This window comes from Pipistrellus kuhlii, unplaced genomic scaffold (genome assembly GCF_014108245.1).
Source record: "Pipistrellus kuhlii isolate mPipKuh1 unplaced genomic scaffold, mPipKuh1.p scaffold_m20_p_28, whole genome shotgun sequence".
NCBI lineage: Eukaryota > Metazoa > Chordata > Mammalia > Chiroptera > Vespertilionidae > Pipistrellus > Pipistrellus kuhlii.
This window is the reverse complement of record NW_023425527.1, coordinates 7,090,006-7,115,461: the sequence shown is the minus strand read 5'-3', so window position 1 is coordinate 7,115,461 and position 25,456 is coordinate 7,090,006. Positions and strand designations below refer to the sequence as shown.

Sequence of the window (25,456 nt, the reverse complement as noted above, 5' to 3'; positions counted from 1 at the left end):
CTGACTATAAGCCATCGTCTGGTCGGCACTCCCCGCTTCCCCTCTTCCCATCCCCAGTCCCAGCCCCAGCCCCAGCCACCCCACCCCAGCAGCCAGAGGTGAGTTCTGCAGGCCAAGGTTTCAGGGTCAAGTGTGCCTTAGGAAATGCCAGCGCAGCCGCCTCCAGGCAACGTGACCTGGACAAATCACCAACACCTGTGCCACGACGTTCTCGCTCTGAAACGCTGCCCAGGGTTAACGATCACGTGCCCGCACCACCGTGCCCAGCCAGTGCAGGCCCCAGGGCGTCTGTTCCCCTGAAGGCTCCTGTCAGCTTTCCTGCCTCCCGCGGCAGCACAGCCGAGGGGGGTGGACCTTTCCCAGCACCTCTGCGCTCCTTTCTGAGGAGAGGGGGATCCCGATACACGTTTCCTCCCCTTTGAGCATCACAGTCTTCAGCTTTCCGCACTCTGGCGGACAGCACTCTTGATCCCGCCTGCACTTCCCCTTAGGACCTGTCAGCACAGAACGTCAGTTATCAACGTAGACGTCCGCCTCCCTCCATACATTGTGAGGGCCCCGCAAGAGCAGGCTCTAGGCTCCCAACCGATGGATTGCCAACACCAGAATTACTAGAAACTACTGTGACGATGTTCTGGGCTGGGGCAGGGGTAAACCTATACTTCCCAGAGAAAGTACAGGAAGAAAACTTTCAGCTGCTTGCTTTTCTTCAATTTGATTGATTGAAAGATTGATTGATTGATTTTAGAGAGAGAGGAAAGGGGGATGTGTGTGTGTGTGTGTGTGTGTGTGTGTGTGAAAGAGAGAGAGAGAGAGAGAGAGAGAGAAAGAGAGAGAGAGATCAATTTGTTGTTCCACTTATTTATGCATTTATTGGTTGGTTCTCATATGTTCCCTGACTGGAGATCAAACCCGCAACCCTGGTGTATCAGGATGACAGCTCTAACCAACTGAACCTTCCGGCCAGGGCGAGGTGTTTTCAGAAGCTTTGGCCTTTTCTTTTTACTTTAAGAGTGTTATAAAGTTCATGCCCAATTTCACAAGTGCAGCTTCCCGCCTGGTATTAAATGCTTTGAGAAACGAAAAGGTGTGGCTATTGCTTCATCGAGCTGCTCTGCTAACCTAATCCGTGGGAGCAATGTCACATCTCCAGGGCCGCGCTCAGAAGGCTCCCTAGCCGGGAATGACTTCCCCCTGCAAAGCCTTCGGGCTATAAACACGCCCCCCCCTCCATCCTCCCACCTTCCTGCCCCCCAGGAAAGACTGACACCCATCCCCCACCCCTTACACACACACACACACACACACACACACACACACACACACGTATGTTTTTAAGAGTGATTTAAATTTTCCTTTCAAGCTTTTGTTTCTCAAATTTTCCACAATAAGCATATGTTAGTTCTATAATGAGAAAGAAGACGTATTATTAGAAGGAAGGAAGGACAAAAGAAACTGCACTCGGCACTGTCACAGGAAGAGAACCAGGGCAAAGACACACGGAGACATCTGCCCCTGTGCTGTCCCAACAATAGATTATCTCTGTCATCGGGTACATACGGCTCAGGTGTCTTTCCAAACACTGTCCTAGGGTGGCCCAATCCCATAAGGAACAGATTCCCATCTATGGTAAGGATGACAATACGAATCATCACAGTTTTATGGAGCATTTACCTTGTGGTAGGCACTCTTCCCCTTTCTCAACTCATTCACATTTATGTCTTGCAATGACTCCAAGACAATGACTATGATTCCCCTTTCACAGACGAGGAAATAGACACGGAGAGAGATTAGGTAACCATCCCAAAGTCACCCAGCTACTTTTTCCTTAGTCTCTCCTTTGGTTGCTGCCTTAATTTGACAAAACCGGGTTGTCATGCTCCCGGAAGTTAGTTTGCTTCCAAGGAAATTCCCTTCATATGAAATGACCTGTTCCCTCCATTATTTAATAAATTATAGCTGCCTTCCCATGTCTGCTCTCCTCTTCTTCCTGACCTCGGGGTATTCCTTATTTCAGTAACCAGTGGTTGCCAACGAGACCCCGTTCTAGCCCATGAAATGTGAGGGGAAGCCTATTCCACAGTTCCCAGGGAGTTCGTTTCCCTCCTTAAAGCAGCTGGGAGTCTGTTGGGAGAAGCTAGGTTTCCTCTCCCCTCCCGGCTGCCTGGAATGCAGACACAGCAGCCATTCTCAGAGCAAGAGGGAAGCAGTCCCGTGCTGAGGATGACAGAGCACTGAGGCCAGGAGTCAGCATGTGGCCTAGGACCGCCTGCCTCCAGATTTCTGGATTCAGAAGGAAATAACTCCCTTCACTTGTTTAACTTGGTGTTAAACCTTGGGGTTTTCTAAACAGGGAGCCAAATGAACCCTGATGGACACATTAATGCCAGATTACAATTCCAGGGTGATGAACATGACTCCTCGTATCTCACTGTGCGCCCACAAGCAGCCTGGAAAGTGTTTCTGTGCTTCGGGGCGTCCCGATGAAACACAGACGGGCTGACCGTTACTCGTTGCGAGGAGCCCGCCTCGCTGCGGCCGGTGGCAAGGGGCCATTCATTGGCATTGTGTCTGTGCTAAGCTGACTTGCTTTTGCAACTTGGAATTTTTTGTGAGGAAACAAAAAGCGCTTTATGGCCAAGGCGTTGGTGCCACAATGGGACCTTTCTGCCTTGGTTATGAAAACACATTAAGAGCTTAGCTGCACCACAAGCAGCGGCCTGGAGACCCAGCCGAGGCCGAGGCCTCCCTCCCTGACCATCCTCCACTCCAGAGGCTCAAAGGGCCCCACTGCTCAGGAGAAAATGCTGCAGGCAGACACCAAAGCTCCAAGGGGCCGGGCAGCCAGGCCCACCCACCCGGAGGACTGCGAGGAACAGGCTGTGCCCCCAACACTGCCCGTGCACCCTCCTGACCAGCCCGCCACACAGCACTCACAGCCGCCCCGACAGCCATCAACCAGCTCGAGGACCTCAGTCCCACACCTGCAAAGGCGATGTGGCCCCAGAAAGAGCGCGGGCAGAGGCAGGGATACAGAGGCAGGACACGGAGCCACCTTACCACACTTTGACCTAAGTCAGCCCTCCCTCTGTGCTCCCAAGGCCCAACGTGAAGACAGAACGAGACGCTGTGAGTCCACGGCCAGGCTCCCCGACAGAACACCGGTGGACGTGCGCACACGTGCACACACACCAAGGCTCACGGAAAAACACGTCTCACAACCACCGTGGCGGCCTTTTTCAGTAATAATCCCAACCTGTACACTGACCAAACGTCCATCACCAGAACGGATACAAAGCCTGTGCTGATCATTCCACGGGGCAATTAGTACTCAGCAAGGAGAGTGGATAAACAGCAGCTACGTGCAACCAAAGACGCAGGCATTCCACAACCTGAGCAAAAGCAGCCAGACACTTAAAGGATACAGTATAATTCTCCTTACAGGAACTTCAAAAAAAAAAACCAGGCACAACTACATGGTAGCGCTTAGGAATGAATATTAGCGGTGACGTAACTGTTTTAGGAAGCAAGGAAGTGACAGACCAGGGTTACTCTGGGTCGTAAGGGAAGGAGATAGGACGAGGGAGACTCCTGGGTGTTGGCAGGGTCCGTTTCTCGGTCTGGCAAATGATTTCCAAGGGTGTTCGCTTTGTGAAACGTCACCACGCTTTACATTTATGTGTGGTGTACTTTTCAAGGTTACCTTTTGCAATATGAACAGTTAAAAATAAAAATGAAAAAGGAGTAATGCCGGCCCGAAGTGGGGCTCCAAAGAGACCTAAGACCCATTGCTGCTAAGAATGGAGCCAGGAAGTGGTATTTGCGCACTTTCAAAAGAAAGTCAGACAAGCCTTCTCTGCACAGCCTTCAGCCAAGCAGATCCTAGCACTGCCCAAGCACGGAGCCGAAGAGGCAACTGAGCACCTACTGTGCGAGTGCCAGGCACCCAGAGCCGCCGCAGACCTCCTCCGCGGCCCTACCTCACGGACCAGGGCCCTGAGGCCTGGGAGGTCAGGTTACCTGATTACCTGACACTAAGGCGACTCCGCTATGCAGTGTAAGGGCTCCGATGTCTCCTGCTCTCGGCTTCTTCCCAATTCCACCTCGTCTCAGACAGTTCCCACAAAACGACGCTCCCACCGTGTCACACGTTGTACCAGGCCCTTGCACAGGATCTCATTTAATCCTCGCCACGCCTCAGGCGTCTTAGTATCACCAGCATCCCCCTTTCCCAGGTGAGGGAACTGAGGCTCGGAGGGAAGCGACATGCACAAGGTCACCAAGACCCAGGAAAACAGGAGCGGAGGGCAACCCTGCCTCCTGCAGAACGGTTCTCCCGGACTGCTGGCTCTGCCATGGCTCCCGGTCTTCGGAAGGAAGGATCAGAAGTCCATGGAGGAAGGGAAAGCCACCAGGTTCTGTCAGGCCAGGGTGTGACAGATGGAGGGGAAGTGGCCCGGGTGGGTTGATGTGGACAGAGACTGCCTATTCCCAGCATGCCAAGAGGAAGGAGGGGGGGGGGTCGTCGTGGAGTGCTGGCCTTGGCAGGCCACAAGCTGGGATTATGCGAGGACCCCCCCTACCTGTGAGCCAAACCTGCTCGCCCCAGCACGCTGGAAAAGGGGGCTGAGGCCACGTCGGGGTCTCCCCCCTCCTCCCCAACACACACCTAACGAGATGCTGGCCTCTGTAACCAATATTTATTCAGTGTTTCAAAGGCACTTGGCCTAGGAAGCGGAGTGGTGCCCAGATGCCTGAAAGGCAGAGACCTGGGTTTTCCCTCCTTCCACAGGGGGTCTATTGGGGCGTCAAAACCCTGGGTTCTCTAATGGGTCCGTTCAAAATTCAGGCCAAGCCCTAGCTGGTTTGGCTCAATGGACAGAGTGTCAGCCTATGGACTGAAGGGTCCCCAGTTCAGTTCCCAGTCAGGGCGCATGCCCAGGTTTCAGGCTTGATCCCCTGTGGGGATCATGCAGGAGGCAACCAACGAATGATTCTCTCATCACTGATGTTTCTATCTCTCTCTCCCTCTCCCTCCCCTCTGACATCAATAAAAATGTATTACTTTTTTAAAAAAAATTTCAGGCCAAATCTTAACACAGGACAGAGCACCTGGTGGAGATAAGCGACAAACCCTCTCTCTAGGATGTCACCCTAAAGCCTACATCGTACCCCTGCTCCTCCTTCACCTACTTTGCTTACATCAGGAAGCGGAGGGTCAGAGGACAGAGAGGGGCTGGGCCCGCGGAGGAGTGGTGTGGGGCCAAGAGCAGGGCTCTGAGTCAGAGGGGCTGACGGTAAGCTCCGGCACTCACCACACAGCAGGACTCCCGCCCGCCTGCCTGCTGCTACTCAGACCCTCGAGATCCTCAGCCGCAAAGTGGGCAGCACGGCCCCTCCCCACAGGCGGGAGGACTCAGAGGGACAGTAAAATGCTCAGCCCAGGGCATGAGGGAGGATCATGGATTGGCTGCCTCCTGCGCGCTCCACACACATCCCAGGCACCCAAGCAATGGTGGTCATTATCCCAACTGCCCAGAGCCAGGGTTCCAGCCAGCATTCATGACGTGTCAGGTAGGACACCCCCGAACCCATGTGCACATCCCCCAAAGGGCACCCAAACCCAGTCCCTCCGACCATGAGAAGTGGCCTGACTTCCTGTTCCCAGGACCCCAGAAGTCTTACCAGGGCAGCTGCCACCGTGGGCACCTGCTCCCTCTTCACCCAGGCGGCAGGCAGGGGAGTACCGAGCACACGGGTGAGGACTGGTGCCCAGGTAGGTTTCACTTCTCTCCTCTCCAAGCCAAATCTGCCCCTCATGGGGGCAAGATAGCAGCTAACCGGTCTACGTTCTAGAACGATACGGTCCAACAAAAGTATAATGCCAGCCCCTTAGGAAATGTTATATTTCCTAGTAGTCACATTAATAAAAGAAACAGATGATACCCATTTTGGCGATACAGTTTATTTAACCGAACGTATCCAAAATATCCCTTCCGGAATGTTACAAAGCATACAAAATCAGTACTGAAAATTACTGAGGTATGTTACATTTCGGGTTCATCTTGTCTTCAAATCTGCTGCATAGTTTTAGCTAGAACACATCCCAACTCCAACTAGCCACCAGCCATAGGTGGCCAACAGGTACCGAACTGGAAAGAGCAGAATAAATGTTTCTATTGTGGTAGAAAGTTCTAGAGGACAGTGCAGTTGTCCTCTTTTCACTCAATCCTGGGAGTTTCTGGCCCGGTTGGGGGGGGGGGGGTGCAGGGGAGAGTGGCATGGGTGAGGCTCCTCCTTCTGAATTACCAAGGGGGGCTGATTTCCCTGACAGCTGGGACTTGACAGGAAATACCTGTTCTTCTGGCTGTGAAAGTGTTTCCCCTCCTTCTTCCTCAGGCCTGGGCAGGGCTGGGGGGTTTCCATGACACCTGCAGCACCCAGAGCACTGTCCCCCAGGGAGCTGAGCCAACACCCACCCACCGAATTGAAAAATCCAGCCTGGGGGTCCCAGGGGGACAGCGGTTAGACAAAAGACAAAGGCTGACCCTCGGCAGCAGCCTCCTAGCTGGACAAACCCCTAAGAACACCAGTTACCAGCTGCACAGGGGAAGGTTTGAGTCCTGGGGCTCCCAGCTGCCGGGGCAAAGGCCACGGCCTCCATGGAGAAGAGCCAGAGGGAAGGGAGCTGGAAATAACCCAAACGCCCAACACCACAGGCAGGATGGATCAATGGGACTGAGTTCCGGGGAGAGTGAAAAGCTCCACAATGAGCACACACGGCTTTTCTGATGAAAAGTAAGCTTTGTTGAAGGTCGTCCCGGGCACCAAAAAGGCACCGGTTTGATTCGAGGTCAGGCCCACGGCCAGGTTTCAGGTTTAATCCCTGGCTGGGATGCCTGCAGTAGCAAACTGATCAGCTGTTTCTCTCTCACATCCATGTTTCTCTCTCCCTCTCCCTTCCTCTCTCTCTAAAATCAATTTTTTTAAAAGACATTTTTTTAAAGCTATGCTGTGTTAAACGACCACACAACGCTAGAATTTTCACCTATACTACCCACTTTCATTCTTGCAAAGTCATGAGTTGGGACAGTATTTTTTTTTAATTTACTATTTTTTTTTAATCCTCACCTGAGGATATTTTCCTAGTGATTTTCGGACAGAGTGGAAAGGAAGGAGGGGGAGAGAGAAAGGGAGAAACATCGACATGAGAGAGAAACATCAACTGGTTGCCTCCCACACTCGACCGGACCAGGATGGGAATCGAACGTGCAACCAAGGTATGTGCCCTTGACCGGGAATTGAATCCGAGAGCCTTCGGTTCATGGTCCGACCCTCTAACCATTGAGCCAAACTGGCCAGGGCACAAGTTAGAACAGTATTATTCCCTTACTACCAGAGGGAGAGAGCAAGGCTTCTCTGCCCCACCCCACCCTCAAATCAAATTAGCTTGCCCGAGATGGCCCAGCCAGGAAGGGCCAAAGCAACATTGAGCCAAAAACCCACCAATCCCCAGACCCCAAGTGTAGGAGGATTCTACAGCCTTCTGGTGTGTTTTATTTGACGCCGGATGGGGGTTTGGGGGGAATAATACTGTCCAAGTGTCTTTACTCTTTAATGACAATATGCTTTACTAGGTGCCTATCTGCCTGCAGACAAGGACAAGGAGGAAGCATGGAGATATGAGAACAGTTTAGGGTTAGGTCAGGGCAGTAAGCCAACTGTCTTTTAAACATTATCTCTTACACTGTTTACGCAGCGCGTCATTGTGTAAAGGCAGCTATCTTCTGGAAGGAGAGAAAATGAGAGAAGCGCTAAGAACAACAAGCACATACAAAGCTGTCCTGGTCACCCCCAAGGTCTTCAGTCCCACCCCCACCACACAGTCACCCCCACAGCAGGCGGGGTGGAGACGGGAACTGTGCTGGCATGGGTGCTTCCAGTGAAACTGAAAACACATCACAGAACTGGGTGGAGGCATGGCTCACGGCAACCCCTTGGTGACACCAATACCTGGCACAGAACGGGAGAGACAGACTCAAATATACGAACAGCTAGCTGGTCTGTGGTGTCCTGGCTCCATTGCAAGCCTTTTGCATGCCCTAAATATAGTAGCTCATTTAAACCGCACAACCACCCCATTGAGGTAGGAAATACAATCCCTCCCGTTTCACTGATAAGGCAACTGGGTCGTGGGCAGATTGATAACTCGCTCGAGATTACACACAGCGAGGGAATGGAGGCTGGGATTCAAACCAGGCAGTCTGGCTCCAGAGAACTCCGAGCCTCTATGCTACAGGGCCAGCTGCCTGAATCGGTGTGAATCACCCGGCTGAGGTGGAAACTGTTGGCACCTTCTTGGATTAAGAAACAATCCCTCCTGGACGAATGAGGGCAGCTGGCTTCCAGGAAGCACGCCCGTGCACCTGCAGACTTGCACACACGCTGTGGGAAAGGCCATCTTGCTTGCGCTGGGGGCAAGCAGGTATGCTGTGCGGCCTACACACGTGAGGAGCGGCCCCTGAGAGCGGGCACACCGAGAGCAGGGAAGCCGGCCCTGCAGAAGGCGGGACAGACCCCTCTGGCCAGCAACCAGAGGATTCCATTGGACAGCCCCACTGAGGGGTAGTCCTAGCACAGTCCCCATTCACAGCCAGTAGTGCTCAAATCAGGGCTATCCCAAGGCCCCCATGCCACCCCCTTCCCCGCAAGAGTTCCTTGAAGACCTGAACTGAGTGGCAAGAAATGGATCCAGCCTTAGCCAGTTTGGCTCAGTGGACAGAGCACCGGCCTGTGGACTGAAGGGTCCTGGGTTCGATTCTGGTCAAGGGCACCTGCCCGGGTTGCAGCTTGATCCCCAGTGCCAATCGATGATTCTCTCTCATCACTGATATTTCTAGCTCCCTTTCCCTCTCCTTTTCTCTCTGAAATATAAATATATTTATACACACATATACATACACACACGCACACACACACACACACACACACACACACACACACACTAGAGGCCCAGTGCATGGATCCCTGGTCTGCAGAGAATCGGGCCAAAACCGGCTCTCCGACATCCCCCAAGTGGTCCCGGATTGCAAGAGGGTGCAGGCCAGGCCCAGGGACCCCACTGGTGCACGATCAGGGCCGAGGAGGGGCCACAGGAGGGCTCCAAGGGCATGTCCGGCCCGTCTCACCCAGTCCTAATCGGCCAGACCCCAGCAGCAAGCTAACCTACCAGTCAGAGCGTCTGCCCCCTGGTGGTCAGTGTGCATCACAGAGACTGGTCAAATGGTTGAACGAACAGTCAGACACGTAACATATTGGGCTTTTATTATATAGGATTAAAAAAAGAAGGGGATCCACCATTCCTCCCTTTCTGGCCTATACAGACATTTGGGTCCCTGGCTTTACAACACAGCCCTCTAACACCACTCCTCCGCAAAAGGCAGATAGAGCGAGACTCCCAAGCACGCCCCTTCGGTCGACGGGCACACTGAGGCGCCGAGGAGCGTGAGTCAAGCTGACTTTGTTCTGTGCTGCTGGGAAGGGCTCTGGCTCGGTGCCAGGATAAGCCTGCTCCTGACACTAAACGATCATTCTGCAGGCCTCTGAGGGAGATGCGTATATTAATGAGGCTTCGGAGCAATTCCTCCGCAGCCACGTGCTGCTCAGGTGACGCAGTACCTGCTCCGGCAGAGCCTGGGAGACCAGAGGCCCTCTCCAGGGCTGGCTAAAGGAGGACACCCCACCCTACCACGCTCCTTCTTCATGGAGACCCCGAGAGTGGGGTGTTTCCTGCACATCTAAAACCCAGAGACAGCCAAAGCCGGTTTGGCTCAATGGATAGACTCTATCCGATAGAGCGTCAGCTTGGGGACTGAAAGGACCCTGGTTCGATTCCGGTCAAGGGCATGTACCTTGGTTGTGGGCACATCCCCAGTAGGAGGTGTGCAAGAGGCAGTTGATCGATGACTCTCTCTCATCTCATCGATGTTTCTAATTCTCTATCTCTCTCCCTTCCTCTCTGTACAAAAATCAATAAAATATATTTAAAAACAAACAAACAAACAAAAAACAGAGACAAGTAAGAAATACCCCGGCCCTGCCAAAACCGGTTTGGCTCAGTGGACAGAGCATCGGCCTGTGGACTGAAGGGACCCGGGTTCGATTCCGGTCAAGGACATGTACCTTGGTTGCGGGCACATCCTCAGTAGAGTGTGTGCAAGAGGCAGCTGATCGATGTTTCTCTCTCATAGATGTTTCTAGCTTTCTATCCCTCTCTCTTCCTCTCTGTAAGAACTCAATAAAATATTTTTTTAAAAAGAGAGAGAGAGAGAGAGAGAGAGAGAGAGAGAGAGAGAGAGGGAAATACCCATGCCCCAATCCGTGTGACCTCCACCCCTGACGGCAGGCTCTGGCGTTCCTGCCGGCCACCTCAGATCGCCTCTTCCCTCAAGGCCCTCCCATTGCACCTCATCACATCACCACTATCTGCCCGGCCCCCTAGCCCCCACTCACTCAACAAACATTTCTGGGCCAGATGCTGCAAGAGGCCCCGGGCAGGTAAAGGCGGACTTTGCCCTCGCAGCATTCACAGACCAATGACTGATTTAAAACCACTCACTGGGCTGGGTGAGTGGGGCCTCCCACAGCTGCTGTCGGAGCGGGGGTTTCTGGACCCCCACAGGGGACTCGCAATGACTGAGTATGTCACTTCTTTAGATCTCAGAGAGATCTACTTACTGGTAGGTGGTCCTGACGGACCTCCATTCCGTTCCGTTTCTTCTAGGAAGTAATCCACCAGCATCTCCAACCCTCCCACTGGGCCAAACACAACAGCTTCTCTAGAGTAAGCAATCTTCAGATCCTGGATGCTTGCGCTTTATTGGCAGTATTCAGATAGCACAGAAACACACACCACCTGCCTAACCCAAACCCTAGCTTCTCCTGTTTGTTCTGGTTAGAATACATCCATCAGCATCAGAGGGGCTATGCCACCGCCACAAGCAAGTGAAATCTCAGTGGTTCACACACCAGGAGCTCCACCTGGGCCCCCTCACAGCAGCCAGGCCCCCTCTAGCCTCTGGGAGCACTGATGGGGGGCAAGGAGGACATCACAGTGAGGGGAAAGGAATGTGGCAAATTGCCCCTGGGGTCTTAGAGCGGGGGTGGGGAACATATAAGGCTGGAGAAATCATCGGGTCTGGCCCTGCCTTGGCACTAGGGGTGAGTTGATTAAATGTCTGACCAAACACAGCAGGCTGATTGTTTAAGGAGATAAGTTTGTAAGGTCCTCCAAATGATGTTATAAATACCCAAATGGCCCTTGGCAGAAAAAAGGTTCCCCGCCCAGAGTTTTCCACCTCCAAGTGTCATGCTACTTCCTACTCACTGTTCATTGGCCAACACGGGTCACATGACCCCCTAACACAAGGAAGGCCAAAAGGTACAATCCCACCATGTGCTCAGTGGGAGAACCAGAAATACATGATGAACTGCACAATGGCCACAAGCAGGGTTTGTAATATCTAAGTCCAGTATTGTTTCTTATTCCCTTTAGATCAGAGTTTTTCAACCCCTGAGTACTGACTATGGGAGGGATAATTCTTTGTTGGGGGGGAGGGGGGTTGTCCTGTGCATCGTCGGATGCTTAGCAGCATCCCTGGCCTCTACCCACAACATGGCCGGTGCTCTCTGGTCACAAAATGACTGTAAGGGAAGACCTCCCCAAACGGTGATGGTCAAAAATGTCCCCTGGAAGGCAAAACAGCCCCCAGTGAGAACCTCTGCTTTAGACTTACAAGAAGCATAACCTCTCTTGAAGAGAAAGTAACAGCAGCATCCTCCCTCAAGATATTCTACATGTTATTCTACCTTTAAGAGACAGCTTTCTCACCTGCAAGACAGAAATAATCACCGCACCCACCTCAGTGGGTCGCTGTGAAGATTAAACCAGCAAATGCTCATGAAGTTCTCAGCTCGGGGCCTGCAGTGACGTAGCCTACGAGTAGTAGAGACTCGCTGTGTTACCACCACTCCCTGCACTGGCCTCGTTGTCTGGGAGACGACGTGGGAACAGCTTAGATCCCTTCCTGAGAGACCAGCAGAGCCACTCACTGGGCCCAAGGTCATCCCTGCCCCCCCTACCACCACCCCCGACGGGAGTCCAAGGCTGGGAGGCCGCTGCAGAATTCCTGCCATTGCTCTCCGGCCCCCGACGCCTAAAGTCAAACAACATCTGTGTCATGATTCTGCCAGATGGTCGAGGTAGAATGTGCTGAGGCTCGAGTGTAGGCAAGCACAACAAGAGGACAAACGAGCGTCTGCCCGGAGAAAGGCTCCAGTCCAGGGACGTGGTCACCCACCAGCTACAATGCCCGTCTGTGAGGCCGTGGAGGGCCGAGGCCGGCTGCACCCTCCCCAGCATCCACACCCCGGCCCCCAGGACAGTCAGGGCCTTCTCACCCAGGGCTGAGGGGGATGGAGGAGACGATGGACCGGATTTTAAATTAGCAAAAGGAAAGGAAGGGAAGGTAGGGAAGAAAAGGTCAGGTTTTAAGACGCTACATTTTTTAAAGATGCCTTACCTGGATCCCCGGCCCTGACAGCACCTTGTCTCATGGGACCACTTCCAGGGCCAGCCCCAGGGATGTCCAGCCGACACTGGAAGGCTCAGTGAGTGCGCGGTTCCCCCTCAGTGCTGGTTAGGAGCAGCACTCCAGGCTCAGCGGAGCGGGCATGAAGCCCCAGCTCTGCCGTTTCCTCGCCCTGTGGCTTTGACAAGCTCCTTGGTCTGGCTTACCTTCAGGACCCTCAGCTGTAGCTCTGCGGTCTGAGCCCTGCAGGCACCAGTCCAGGAGGCGAGCATGGTGGCAGGAATCCAGCCCACACCGCCTCCACCAAATCCGGCTCCCTGGCCTGGCCCGCCCCAGGGACACCTTTGAGTAATTTACATGAAATCTGCCCTCCAGATCCTCAATTCCTCTACTTCGAAAATAAAGGGAGAGTAATCCCCACATCTCCACTGTTATTATGAAAATTAATGACAAAGGCATGCAAAGTGCTGATAAGTGCCTGGCGAGGAGAAAGTGCTCGGTGATTGCTGTGATGAAAATCACAATAATGCCTGATGATAATGACTTAATTTATAGGCTTGGGCAGTGTCCTGACTCTAACGCAATCAGAACAAGCCTAAATGGTGCCTGTGGCGTTGCCATGAGGATTGAATGAGATACTGTGCAAGAGAAGCTTGCCATGATGGGAAAGGGCTCAATAAACGTCAGCAATTATCATCAAAGCCTGCACAGCCTGGGGTCTGGGTTCTTCACCGTGGGGCTCACACAAGTGTAATCTTAGCACGATGCCTAGCACAGAGGAAGGGCTCAAAAATATGCCAACTATTATTACATTACTACCCTGTTTCCCCCAAAATAAGGCAGTGTCTTATGTTAATTTTTGCTCCCAAAGATGCGCTAGGTCTTATTTTCAGGGGATGTCTTATTTTTCCATGAAGAAGAATACGGTACACATTTATTGTTAAATGAAAATAAAGGAAATTTATTACCTGTATATGGTACGGTAGTACGGTAGTTGTCAACACAAACCAGACAAACTGTGAATCCTACAGTATCAAGAATTTACTCATTTATTCAATGACAATCATGTCATCATCTTCTGGAACATCATCATAACAATCCAATTCCTGAATTCCTGGTGAATTTCTTGTGACTCCATTTCTTTCAGAATCAGTGAACCAAATCTCTCATGTTTAGCCTGGGGGGGCGGGGGGGCCTTATTTTCAGGGGAATGCCTTATATTTCACTCAGAAGGAAACCTGTAAGTAGATCTTATTTTCGGAGGATGTCTTATTTTCAGGGAAACACGGTAGACTCTCGGTGCATGAAATTTGTGCACGAGGGGGTGGGGGTGGTGGTGTCCCTCAGCCCAGCCTGCACCCTCTCCAATCTGGGACCCCTCGAGGGATGTCCGACTGCCCGTTTAGGTCTGATCCCAGTGGGAAACTCAAGCCTCTCAACTGCTCTCTGTGGCTGCAACCATCTTGGTTGGGGTCAATTTGCATACTTGCTCTGATTGGATGATGGGTGTGGCTGGTGGGTGTGGCTAGTGGTGTGGCGAGGTGATGGTTATTTTGCATATTACTCTTCTACTAGGTAGGATTTGCACACCCTCTGGCCAGCATTTTTCCTCCCAGAGGGCCACCCACGTCCTGGTAAAGCTGTGCCGAGGATGCAGAGTTAACACATGAAGGGGCTGTGCCAGCCCTGCAGGATTGGAGATCAGAGGGCAGCCCCCTTTGCCCTCTTCCTCCAAGAAGTCCCTCCAAGAGTAATATGTAAATTAACCATCACCCCACTATACCCACAAGCCATGCCCACCAGCCACGCCCACCATCCAATCAGATCAAACCTGCCTCTCCCTTTGTAGCACCTCAAACTGACAGCCACAATGCAACCACCTGACTCCCTGATCCCCAGGGAAGTCAGGCCTGTGGGTGAGGTGGGGGAGCCTCATTTAAAGCAGTGGGTGCTCTCTGATCTCTGACCCAGTTATCTTGCTCCTGGTTGGGGTTCCCTTTGCTGCTCAGGACCCTAGAGAGGCTGGGTGAGCTGCCACCTGCTTCCCTCCTCCTGCCAGGGCTCCCGACACACGGCCTAGCCAGAAGTCATGTTTATCACCCCTGTTCCTCCAGCTCTGAACAGATTCTCAAGAGCCCTCCTGATGCCCTTAGCTTTTTTTTTTTTTTTTTTTTTTTTTTAAGCTGTTAGCCCTCTTGACCCAGTTCTAACAGTTGGTGCCACTCTCCCGCTCCCCCTGGCTCATTTGCCTCTGACCTCATTTTTTCACAGAAGTCCTCTACAACCTGAACTCCGATCTGCGGGTTTCCTCTGCAGCCACACTAGGCTCTTTTTTTTTCTTTCTTTCTTTCTTTCTTTTTTGGGAGGGGGGTGTTAGCAATTATGTTTTTTTGATTGTTTGTTTTTATTGTTGACTATTACAGATGTCTTCCATTTCCCACACTGACTTCTTTAACTCCTCATGAGTCCCTCTGCTTCTTCGTGGTGAGCATTCCCAGGTGTGGATTGAGTTTCTCCAAAGTCTCTGTCAAGGCCAGGGGGGGGCTCCACCAGCCCTCACAACAGCTGTACCTGAGGAGCATTTTAAAATCCCAATGACAACCCCACCCCCGATTCCGGCTGGGAGTCTCTGGGGGTGGGGTCCAGAGCCCAGAATCTTCAATGGCTCTGCAGCAACTCTGGGGCCAGTGACCTAGACCATGAGTTCAGGCACTGGTCTATAGTGGGACCATGGGGGGTACACAGAGGCCCCCCACCTAGGTAGGGCAGAGCAGGTCCTGAGCCTTTGTCCCAAGGTGTCTCAGGGAACAACTAAAGTTTGAGAACCACTGGACCATCTGGAAAGCAGGACATCTGACACAGTTTTAAAAAGGGGTCTGTCCAATCAGGCTTTTCCCTTGAAAACTCCTAGGCCACTTGTCTGTGGTTAAAATGACCTAAACAGAACTGTCACACTGAATTAGCGGTAAGTAGCGGCAGGCATCCGTAGGGCAAAGTGCTACTGTAGTAGTCCTCCCTTATCTATGATTTCAGTTACCCACAGCCAACCTCGGTCCAGAAATGTTAAATGAAAAATTCCAGAAATAAATAATTTGTCAATTTTCAATTGCGCACTGTCTGAAGAGCATGAAGAAATCTCTAACTGTCCCGCTAAATACTTCACCTCATCACACAGACATGGCATCATCTCACATCATCACCGGAAGGGTCAATATGCACAATAAGTTTTTTTTTTTTTTAAGAAAAGAAGGGACCACATTCACATAGCTTTTATTATAGTACAAGGTGGGGCAAAAGTAGGCTTACAGTTGTTCATATAAAAATAACACAATAATTATAAGTACTAAAGCAAGAATAAAAACTCTGTGTTTCACATACTTACAACAAAAGTAAACCTACTTTTGCCCCACCCTGTATATTAAAATGGTTCTATTTTATTATGTTATTCTAACCTCTTTCTGTGCCTAACTTATCAATTAAATAAATGTCATATCATTTTGGTATGCATACAAAGGACAAAATCTGATACGTAGGGTTTGGCACTACCCGTGGTTTCCAGCATCCACGGTGGTGTCCCCGCAGATAAGTTCTGCTGAAGGGAAAACAGCCCATGCACATGCACACTCACACGTATGCACACTCCCTGTCTTTGCAGCAAAACCTGTACAAACCTGCCTCCCGTACCGGAAAGAAACTGCTGCCCTGACAGCCTTGTGTGTATCTGCAGGCGCCAACACTGCCAGACTTTCCAGAAAGATGTGTTTCCCTCTTGGTCACTGCGGAGCTTCCGTGTGGCAGGCAGTTCTCAAACGGGGCTGTTCACTTTGGGCATGTGCCACCAGTACTATTATTTAATACAGGTGGCCCAGTGCACAAATTCATGCACATTGAAAGGAAATGAATTAGAAGAAATATTTTAATATTGCTATTCGCCCTCTCTCTATAATAGAAGTGTCAACCAAATTCACAATGGACAATGACAGATCAAAACACACACACGTGCAATGGGGACCAGCGAGAGCTTTATAGGTATCATGCATGCTCAAGTCGACTTAGCCTTTTATAGATATAGAATAAACTTGCTTAGTTAGGCCTGCTTTCTGATTTAGCTAAGCTTTTTCCAGCCCAGTGAAGCACCCCAACTTCTCTTTCAGGTAATGGTCAACAACACAACAGTAAATATCAACACGAAGCAAACTATTATTGTAGATCAGGCAGGGAGAACAAAGGGTAAAATATTTAACTGCTGCAGTTGTTTTACTATATTCTGTGCAGTGAGAAAACCTGAAGTCATTTTCAAGGTCCACCATTTCTTATTTCTTTTCTGTAGGGTCAAGTTTCTAAGCTTTCTAAATATCTGTTTTCCAGCTGATGAAAAGAAAATAGGATTCCACCAAGTCTCCTATCTATCTACTCCAGAACTTCTGTGAGGATCAAATGAGATGAGGCACAGAAAAAAGCTTCACAAACATTTGGTTAAAGTGTGAAATGTTTGCACCTGGTTATAAAGCAAGTCATGTTCCTGGGCTGGAGAAACTCCAAGGAGGCTAGTCGTTAGGGAAAGGAAGCTGGGTGTTGCTACATGATGTCATTACCTGGCCGGACACTTAGCATATTAGCCTTTTATATAGAGAGGTTTTGGGGTTTTTTTCTTAAATCTATTCACTTTTTTAAAAAATTAACTTAATATCATTGCCATGAAGAGGACACCATGATATGTGCCAGACAAAGATGCTTTCTCTAAAAACAAGCATAATTGGAGCAAAATGTCATTAAATCCAGTGGTCCCTGCTGCCTGTGGGAGCCTGGGGTGCCAAGGCCTCTTGCCTCCTGACCCTGCTCCTTGCTTTTTAAAAGGGTTGTGTCATGCAGACCCCCTCCTCGAGGCCACGGAAGGACTGGGAGGGGGCTGTGGGAACATGGCTTCTTCGTTAGGGAATTTAAGGTGATTGATGCCAAATCGGGGCATGGCCTAAAATCGTCCTGGGTGCCCACCCAGCACTTTATCCTTAGCAGCGTTTTCAGGAAAGGACAGCAATACTGAAAAGTGGAGACACTGGGATTGGTGCACGGAGGTAGTAAGAGGACAAATCCCCACCAGCCAGAGCCGACCACCCTCACCCCTGCTCCCTTCAGCGACTTGGCAGGGGGCTGACGGTCCTTCTTCCTCATGGAGATGTTACGGGGTGGGTGGGATTACCAATGAGGCACACATCAAGTCCCAGATGAATGTCCGCTGTCCCCACACACAAACAAAGTCACAGCTGAAAGAGCTCAAGGCCGAATCAGTATCTGCTCTTCTGCAGACTTTACGGGAAGGAGGAAGAGACCACTTATTGCTGCCCCCCCTCCCTCGAAAGTACCAGACCAATTGGGATCCCATGCTTCCTGTTTATATGAAAATGAAACACAAACATGGGCTTTTAAAACTACCTAAGACAAAAGCTGAATTTCAGAGCAGGCCTAAGCCCTCCCTTGGAGAAGATGACAGGCATGGCTGTAGCTGCATGCAAATTCTCTAGCCCCACTGTCAGCTACGTCCCCGGCCTTCGTGCTGCCAGCCCTTTGGTATCTAAGACGCTGTCCAACTTCACTGTGTCCGAAGGACGAGCAGAAGTGAAAGGCACCCAAGTCTGGGAGTTGAGAGTCCCAAAGGCCAGTGACTCATCTAAAATGGCATGAAGGGTTTAATCATTAACCTGGCGTCCTCGGGCCCCGACGGCTGGTTACCCTGGCACCCAGGAGGTCCCCACCCAGATTTTGACTCTCAATTCCTTTCAGCCAAAGGCCCAGCTGGGCGACACCCATGCCATGCCAGGGCCTCCCCCTGTCCAGGGAAGTGAGGAAAGAGGACCAAGAAATGTGGCTACGGCAGATTGGGCTGACTTAAAATCAGGCAGAAGCAGTCACCAGGGCTGAAGGAAACAGAGAAAGAAGGCAGCAAAGTATCAGGGTTTTTTTTTATTATTATTATTCAACTCATGAATCTTAGGGTTTCTAATTTTAGGAGACATTGGGATTTCATTAATTGTAAGTATCTCTTCTATGCATCCTTCTCCCCCCACGTTATTACACATAATTGGAGACAAACAAAAGCAGCATCGTGGCTGCCATATGGAGGTGGTTGGAGAGGAGGCATCCCCTCAGGCAAACATACAACACAGCCCTGGGCCTGACCACTGGCCCGTGAGGTCCCAACAAACCAGCGCCTGGGGCTCCTCACGGGGCAGTGGGCAGAGCCCAGAAGGTTCCAGAAACACTTACTATCTGGCCCACATAAGACCCAGCCATACATGAGGCGTACAGGCAATGTTATCCCATCCCAAGAAGGATGCATTTTCCAAACTTCCTCCTGGGCTCTCAGGGGCAATACTGGGAAACAAAATGTATCAGCCAACCATAATGGAGCCCACCTTTAAAAAAATGTATCAGCCAACCATAATAGGAGCCCACCTTTAAAAAAAAAAAAAAGTTCTAGACTTTGAAGAGAATGTCTGTGTCTGAGTAGAGAAACTGTAGACCGCCATCCGCTCAGATTCCGCAGGGATTGCATGATCGACGGAGCAATGAGCCCTCTGTGAGAGCCGGCCCTGCTTTGATGAAATCACAGCGATTAACATACCCGCTTGGCAGTCACGTGTCACCTGGTGGAGACGGTCTTTCTGGACAACATCGCTCACAGCCTTTCAGAGCTGGAAGGGGAATTGGAAATGATCGTCACGCCTCCTTCTCGTTCCCCGTTTCCACCCGTGGGGCAGGTGAGGGGGCTGCACCCCAGGGAGAGAGACCAAAGAACTGGGCCTACGTCCTCATCCGGCAGACACCCCCAGGCCCACACCCTCCAACGCCTGGTCCGGGCTGCATGCCACGCCTCGCCCCCTCGGGGAGGGGTCCCTTGGTCCCTTCAAAGGTTAGAGAAACACACAGAGGCACAGACCTAGGCAAGCACCGTCACACAAAGTCTTGATCGTTAACCTTTAATCACTAACCACATATAAACTGCTCTTCTACCAACCAAGACACTGGACAAGGCCCTGGGACTGAGAGACCTGGGGGGAGGGGGAGCGGCTCCTGGATACACACCCCTCGACCTCTAAGGCGCACCTTCGTCTCCAAAGCCTACAAGCTTCTGCCTTAGAAGAAGAAACACAGTCTCCAAAACCGAGCTCAACTTTCCCAGCGTTTTTCCCCTGCCCAGCAGATAAAGGAAACAGCCAGAAAAGCAGCCCCGGCCAGGTTCTGGCTCAAAACAGAACTCGCTATGAACACCTGAGGCCTCCGCCCGAAGGAAGCCCCCCCCCCTGGCTCCCCGCCCCGCCACCCCATTTACCAGCTGCCCTACCTCGGACCCGTGCTGGCTCGAAGCCTCTTCCCTCTGTCTCTCCGGCAGGCCGGGGCGGAGAGCAGTCTTACCTGGGGCACCTGCTCTTGGGGCTGGGCCCGCAGACACTGCCAGGGCCGCCTCCCCGGCGCGGGAGCCACCCAGCAGGCCGCACTGACTCAGCGGCCAGGGTCCAGCCAGCTTCCTGGAGGACTCGGAAGGGGCGCTGCCCACGGGGGTTCTCAGAGAAGGAGCCTCTCGTATGGAGCACACCGTAAGACTCGGAGAGGGCTGCCTGCCCGACTGGGAGACCGCTCCATCTGGATTTTTTTTATCTGGTTGGTTTTTATTTAAATGGCACACATGCCAGACGTCTCCTTCCTGCTCTTTATTGCTTTTCGATGTAAATTAAAAGATCTGTTCGTTCACGTCTCTGGAATCCGAACTATGGGTCCCCTAAGGAAAACATTAACCCTGTAGAGTCGGCAGGCCGGCCGGGGGGCAAGGCAGGGACCCCATTCCCGGGGTCCGTGAAGGCCCTGGAGCGGGCCTGTGACCCCTGGCAGGTGAAACCCACCCCTTTCCCTGCTTCCACATCTGGAATTAGGTGCATTCTACTCGGCCTGCTCGGGGATGAGCTCCCGGTTACTGCCACCTGCTGTCGCCTTTCCCTCTTCCCTTCCGCGGGCCCACAAGCTCACCTGCCAGGCCAGATGCACTTCCTCCATTTCTCATCCCACGTGTGTCCCCACCACCTCCCCAGAAATCGCCCTCTCCGGCGGCTCCCCACACGAAACCCCACAGCAAGGTCACTCTCAGAGTTCAAATCTTTTTAAAAAGCGCCTTAAAAAGCATGCCTCTCCTGTTCCGGGAAGCTCTTTGTACTTTTTCCCCTGCTGTTTCCAGTTCACAGGCCTCTGCTCCAACCCCTGGCAGACATCAAAGGCCAACGCTGGCGGCAGCTGTCCTGAAGCCAAACCACCTCGGGAGGGGAGGGAGGGCCCCCCAAGATTCTCCCTGGCCAGGCAGGCCAGGCAGGCCAGGCAGAGGAAGAGGCGGTGAGAACCCAGCCAACCTCACCGCGGAACGGGAACCTCAGGTGCCCAAATTAGAGGGGATAAACCCAACAGCCAAACCTCTTGGCTGAAGCAAGGTCTGCTTTGCTTTTTTTTTTTTTATTTCCCAGCAATAGGCATGGTCTTCAACCCTGCTACTGAATATAACCAGTGCCACTTAGAGCGCTCCGCCGGTGCCATTATTTCCTATTCGGTGCCCCTCCCTCTCCGCTGTACCCCGTAATTACGGAGAGTTTAGGGCTGGGATGTTTTATGATGCTTCTTTTCAAGCACATGACAACGCAGAAGGGAGAGTTATTTAAGTCTGAGTTAGAGGAGGGGGAGGGGGTGATCAGCATTGTTCACAAAGCAAATTAAGAACACATTTCCCTGGGTTTTAGGGAATTCAAGGTCACTTGCAGTAAACAAGACAGAACACTGAATCATCCGGCCCATGTGGGCCACGGGGCTCCACCACCTCGCAGGGTCTGACGAGCCCAAGGGTCTGCGTGGAGCTCACGGGTGAGGTCCGAGACTTAGAAAACAGAGCACACTGAGGACTTCACGGGCATGACTTCCTGTCTGACTGTCCACGGGGTCCTCTTGGTCCCCTAATGCCCACCTGCATTCTGGAAAGCACATGGAAGGGTGAAGGACGAGGACCCTAAGGCCTGAAAGCAGCAGCTCCTCCCAGCCTCACCATTTACTGACCGTGTGACCTTGGACACGTCCCGTAACTTCCCAGAGCCTCGATTTCTTAATTTATAAAAGGGGGACAAGGGTTCCTGTTACTTCATAGGGATTCAGGAAATTCGAGTTGGCACACACATCCCACACAGTGAGTGCTCCATGAACGCTGACCACAAGCAGAATGATGAAGGAACACACTTGCTTTCAAAAAAGTCAATAAGTCCCAAGGCCAATGGTTTCTATGAAGTGACATCTATAAAGCGAGATGATGCTCATTTCCCTTCCTACATGGAGTATATTTCCCAGCTAAGGCAAAAAGCAGGGTTGAAAATGCCAAGTACAGAGTATATAATACCACTTAATGAGCGCCTACAATAATACTATCCCAGGAAGTTAACTAAATTTCCACAAATCCACCTGCGAGGCAGCTACTGTTAGTCCCACGTTACAGTTGGAGAACCCAGGCTCAAAGGTGTCCCACCTCCTGCGGCCGGACTCCAGGCCAGTCCCAACGCAGACGACAGATTCGGAGGCACACCCAGGTCCTCTGGGCAACAAGCACTAAGGCATGCACCTCCTGGGCTTTTGTCTAGTTCGTGATTCCCTCTCTCCACACAGCACAAATGGGCGTATCATCACAGACTGTTCTAGAACTAAGTAAGACCACACAACTGGCCTCGTCTGACCCACTGACTTAGGAGTATTAGAAACTCAGCCCAAGGAAAGTAAAGTGGCTAGTGATGGGTCAGAGGCTGCGTTCAGGTCTGGTGACTCTGAAGAGCCGGTGGCTGCCAGTGGCAGTTCCTAGAGGAATAAGCCAGAGACAGGAACAAGCAGGCGTCGCTCTGAACAGATTTCAAGGCCAATGCAGAGGTGAGCTAAGCAGACCCGCCCTCCCCAGGCAGACAGGAGAGAAAAGCCTGCCAGCGTGCGTCTGGAGTTCAGTCCTCCCGGGAACCACAGCCTCAGATGATTCGTGCTTAAAATGACCTTCCTAGGTGCTCCATGAACTTGTTTGAAGGCCACCCACTCCACTGGTGCACACCCCCTCCTCGTCTGGTCTCTCCTTCCCCCGTGCAGCGAATCTGCTTGCCAATGCCGTCTGTCTCCGGCGAGAAAGAGATTCATCAGGTGGCCGACCCTTGTGAATAATTAAAGGGTCATCCCATAGCCCGAGGGAGGTCTGTGTCTGTGGAGGGAAGGGTGGCCTGTGCAATCAGACATGGGGGGGGGGGGGGGGGGAGGCACCGCTCACGGCCGAACAACTGCTTCCTCGACAGATGGCGAGCAGCGTGTATCAGGAACGCAGCCCACAGAGCAGGCCCGCCGGGGGGGGGGGGGGGGGGGGGGGGGGACAAGGCGGAGCAGGGGCCTCCCTCCGCTCATCAGGCTGGCTTTAATAACACAGAGCGGCACGCACAGCTGCACAGCCGGCTCCTGCACAGGTTGGCGGGGCCCTGGGCACCCCCACCCCCACACCGGGGAGCTGTTTTCTTACCTCTACAATGACGCCCTTCTTTTTTAATTTGGAGGAAAACACCAACTAGAAAGCAAAATTACCCAAAGTGCTCATCTTTTGGGGGCAGGAAAGAACAACATGAAGTATGAGATGCCAGCTTCCCTTCCACCCCCCACCCCCCCCCACCCCCGCCAAAATCAGGTCCCGTTTAGTGGCTCAGTCAGTACCTTGCGGACTGGTTTCTGTACTAGTAAGGGATGGAGTATTCTGTGCGTCTGTGTCTATACAGGGAGGTATGGACACATACACATACACATACGCTTTACAAAACAGGAATACACTGTATATATCACTCGCTCTGCATCTGATTTTTTTACCCTTCATCTAGCATACAAACCTCTCCAAGATGGCCCACAGATCTACCCTGTCCATTTTGCAGTCACATAATATTTCACAACTGGTTCAATCTTTCTCTTCCCGGTGAACACCTCTTGCTTATTTCTATACACAACGCTACAATAAACAGCCTGTGCATACACTTGTATGTATATAGGCGATGGTTTCTATAGGAGTCAGATTCCCAGGTGTTGGACCACTGACTCCTAAGGAACATACACTTTCAGTTTCAATAAGTACCAATTCGCACAATTCGACTGTGTCTCAGAGTTGCAAACTGCTCCCTGGACCAGAGACCTAGGGACCCAGCAGGAAGACCCCTAGGCCTCTGCCACCCACCTTCTCCCACACCCAGGCCACCCACAACCCCCACTCCCACCAGTGCTGCTTCCCTTTCAACTCCTTCATATCCTGGCTTTCCACACGAGATTTCTCTAGGGCAGGAAAGGAGCCTTGCTCTGCCTTGAATGTTTGAAAACCACCTAAAAGATATTACTGACTGCTAACATGTATGCAGCATTTACTATGTGTTTGACACGTTATAAGGGCGATCTCATGCAATGCTTCAGTCGCCCCATTTTACAGATAGGGAAACTGAGACTTAGGAAAGTGGGGTTTTTTTAATATATATTTTATTGATTTTTTTACAGAGAGGAAGAGAGAGGGATAGAGAGTTAGAAACATCGATGAGAGAGAAACACTGATCAGCCGCCTCCTGCACACCTCCCACTGGGGATGTGCCCGCAACCAGGGTACATGCCCTTGATCAGAATCGAATCTGGGACCTTTCAGTCCGCAGGCCGGCGCTCTATCCACTGAGCCAAACCGGTTTTGGCTGGAAAGTGATTTTTGTAAGGTGGTTCCAATGTGCTGATAAGATGTGGAGCCTGGAGAGCCCAAGGTGACCTGATTCTCAGGTTCTCAGGTCCACACGCTTGCTCAGCACTTTAGTACTTTCCAGGGAGGGGACTGAGCACACAGACACACACACACCCACAAAGATAGCATGCCTCCAGACCCAGGCCAAGTGGCCTCTCTGCACCCACTTTATTTGACATCCCCCTTCAGGTTGGCGAATCAAGGCAACACTGTCACTTTGAGGAGGTGCCTGGACCCCCTCTTCTCCCTGAGGACCCACCCTGCCAACCAACCCCCAGCCCCTCAGCCCCCAAACCCAATGGCCTCCATCCCTATGGCTGACCCTCCATGCCCTCCTCCTGGGCACATCTGCCCTCCCCATTTCATAGCCACACGCCCTGCAGGAGGAGGAAGTAAAGAGCAAAGGCAACAGATCCTCTCAACAGGATAAAGAAGAAACAAGAGGCCCCCGATGCACTGACCTCTGACCTCAGCACTATTTCTACGCTGGGAATGTCCCCGTGCAGAACTGGGAGAGACAGGGGAGAACAGCCAAAACTGTTGCACACGTGTGGATGGGTAAATCAGCCGGCTTCCCAGGAATTTTAGTCCAAAGGGGTAGGTGTGGGGATGAAGAAAGAGAAAAGAAAGAAGAAATAGGGAGAGAGAGGAAATGAGGAAGAGGCAGGTGAAGGGCTTGAACCCCCAAGCCAGCCCCCTCTGCCTCATTCCCAGCTGCAGACCAAGAAAAGCAGAAGAGCGGACCCAGGCCCCATGCAGGGACATTGCACAATCAAGAGAAAAGGAACTTTTCTGCCTGCAGTGAAGCCTGCAGCTGAGCTCCCGTAGGCACGCTTCTCCATCTCCGGCACAAGCGAGCGCGTCCCACAGGGATTCCACACCCTCCCCGAGACCCGGCCCCAGGGGGCGTCGGGGAAAGAGAGGCATCAGACAGGCTGGTTCCCAGAAGGTGCGAGGAGGAGGCACGGGACAGTCATGGGTTGGTGGACCAGGGCCATGCAGGGCTTCCCTGCTATGAGAGTTTCCACATTATTCTGGAAGGGAGACTGATGGAAGAGGACCTCTG

The 25,456-nt window shown here is 52.0% G+C and overlaps 1 protein-coding gene across 12 annotated transcripts in view; it reads right to left on the bottom strand.

Moving 5' to 3' along the window:
- Positions 1 to 25,456, bottom strand: part of KSR1 (kinase suppressor of ras 1) — a 144,487-nt gene that overhangs the window by 87,823 nt on the left and 31,208 nt on the right. Inside the window, exon 1 of one of the 12 annotated variants that reach the window (XM_036454273.2) lies at positions 19,921 to 20,072. The exons of the other annotated variants lie outside the window; for them this stretch is intronic. The gene's annotated coding sequence lies outside the window, so the exon portion shown is untranslated. Of the gene's footprint in view, positions 1 to 19,920; positions 20,073 to 25,456 lie in introns of those variants that run through there. 12 annotated transcript variants of the gene reach the window in all.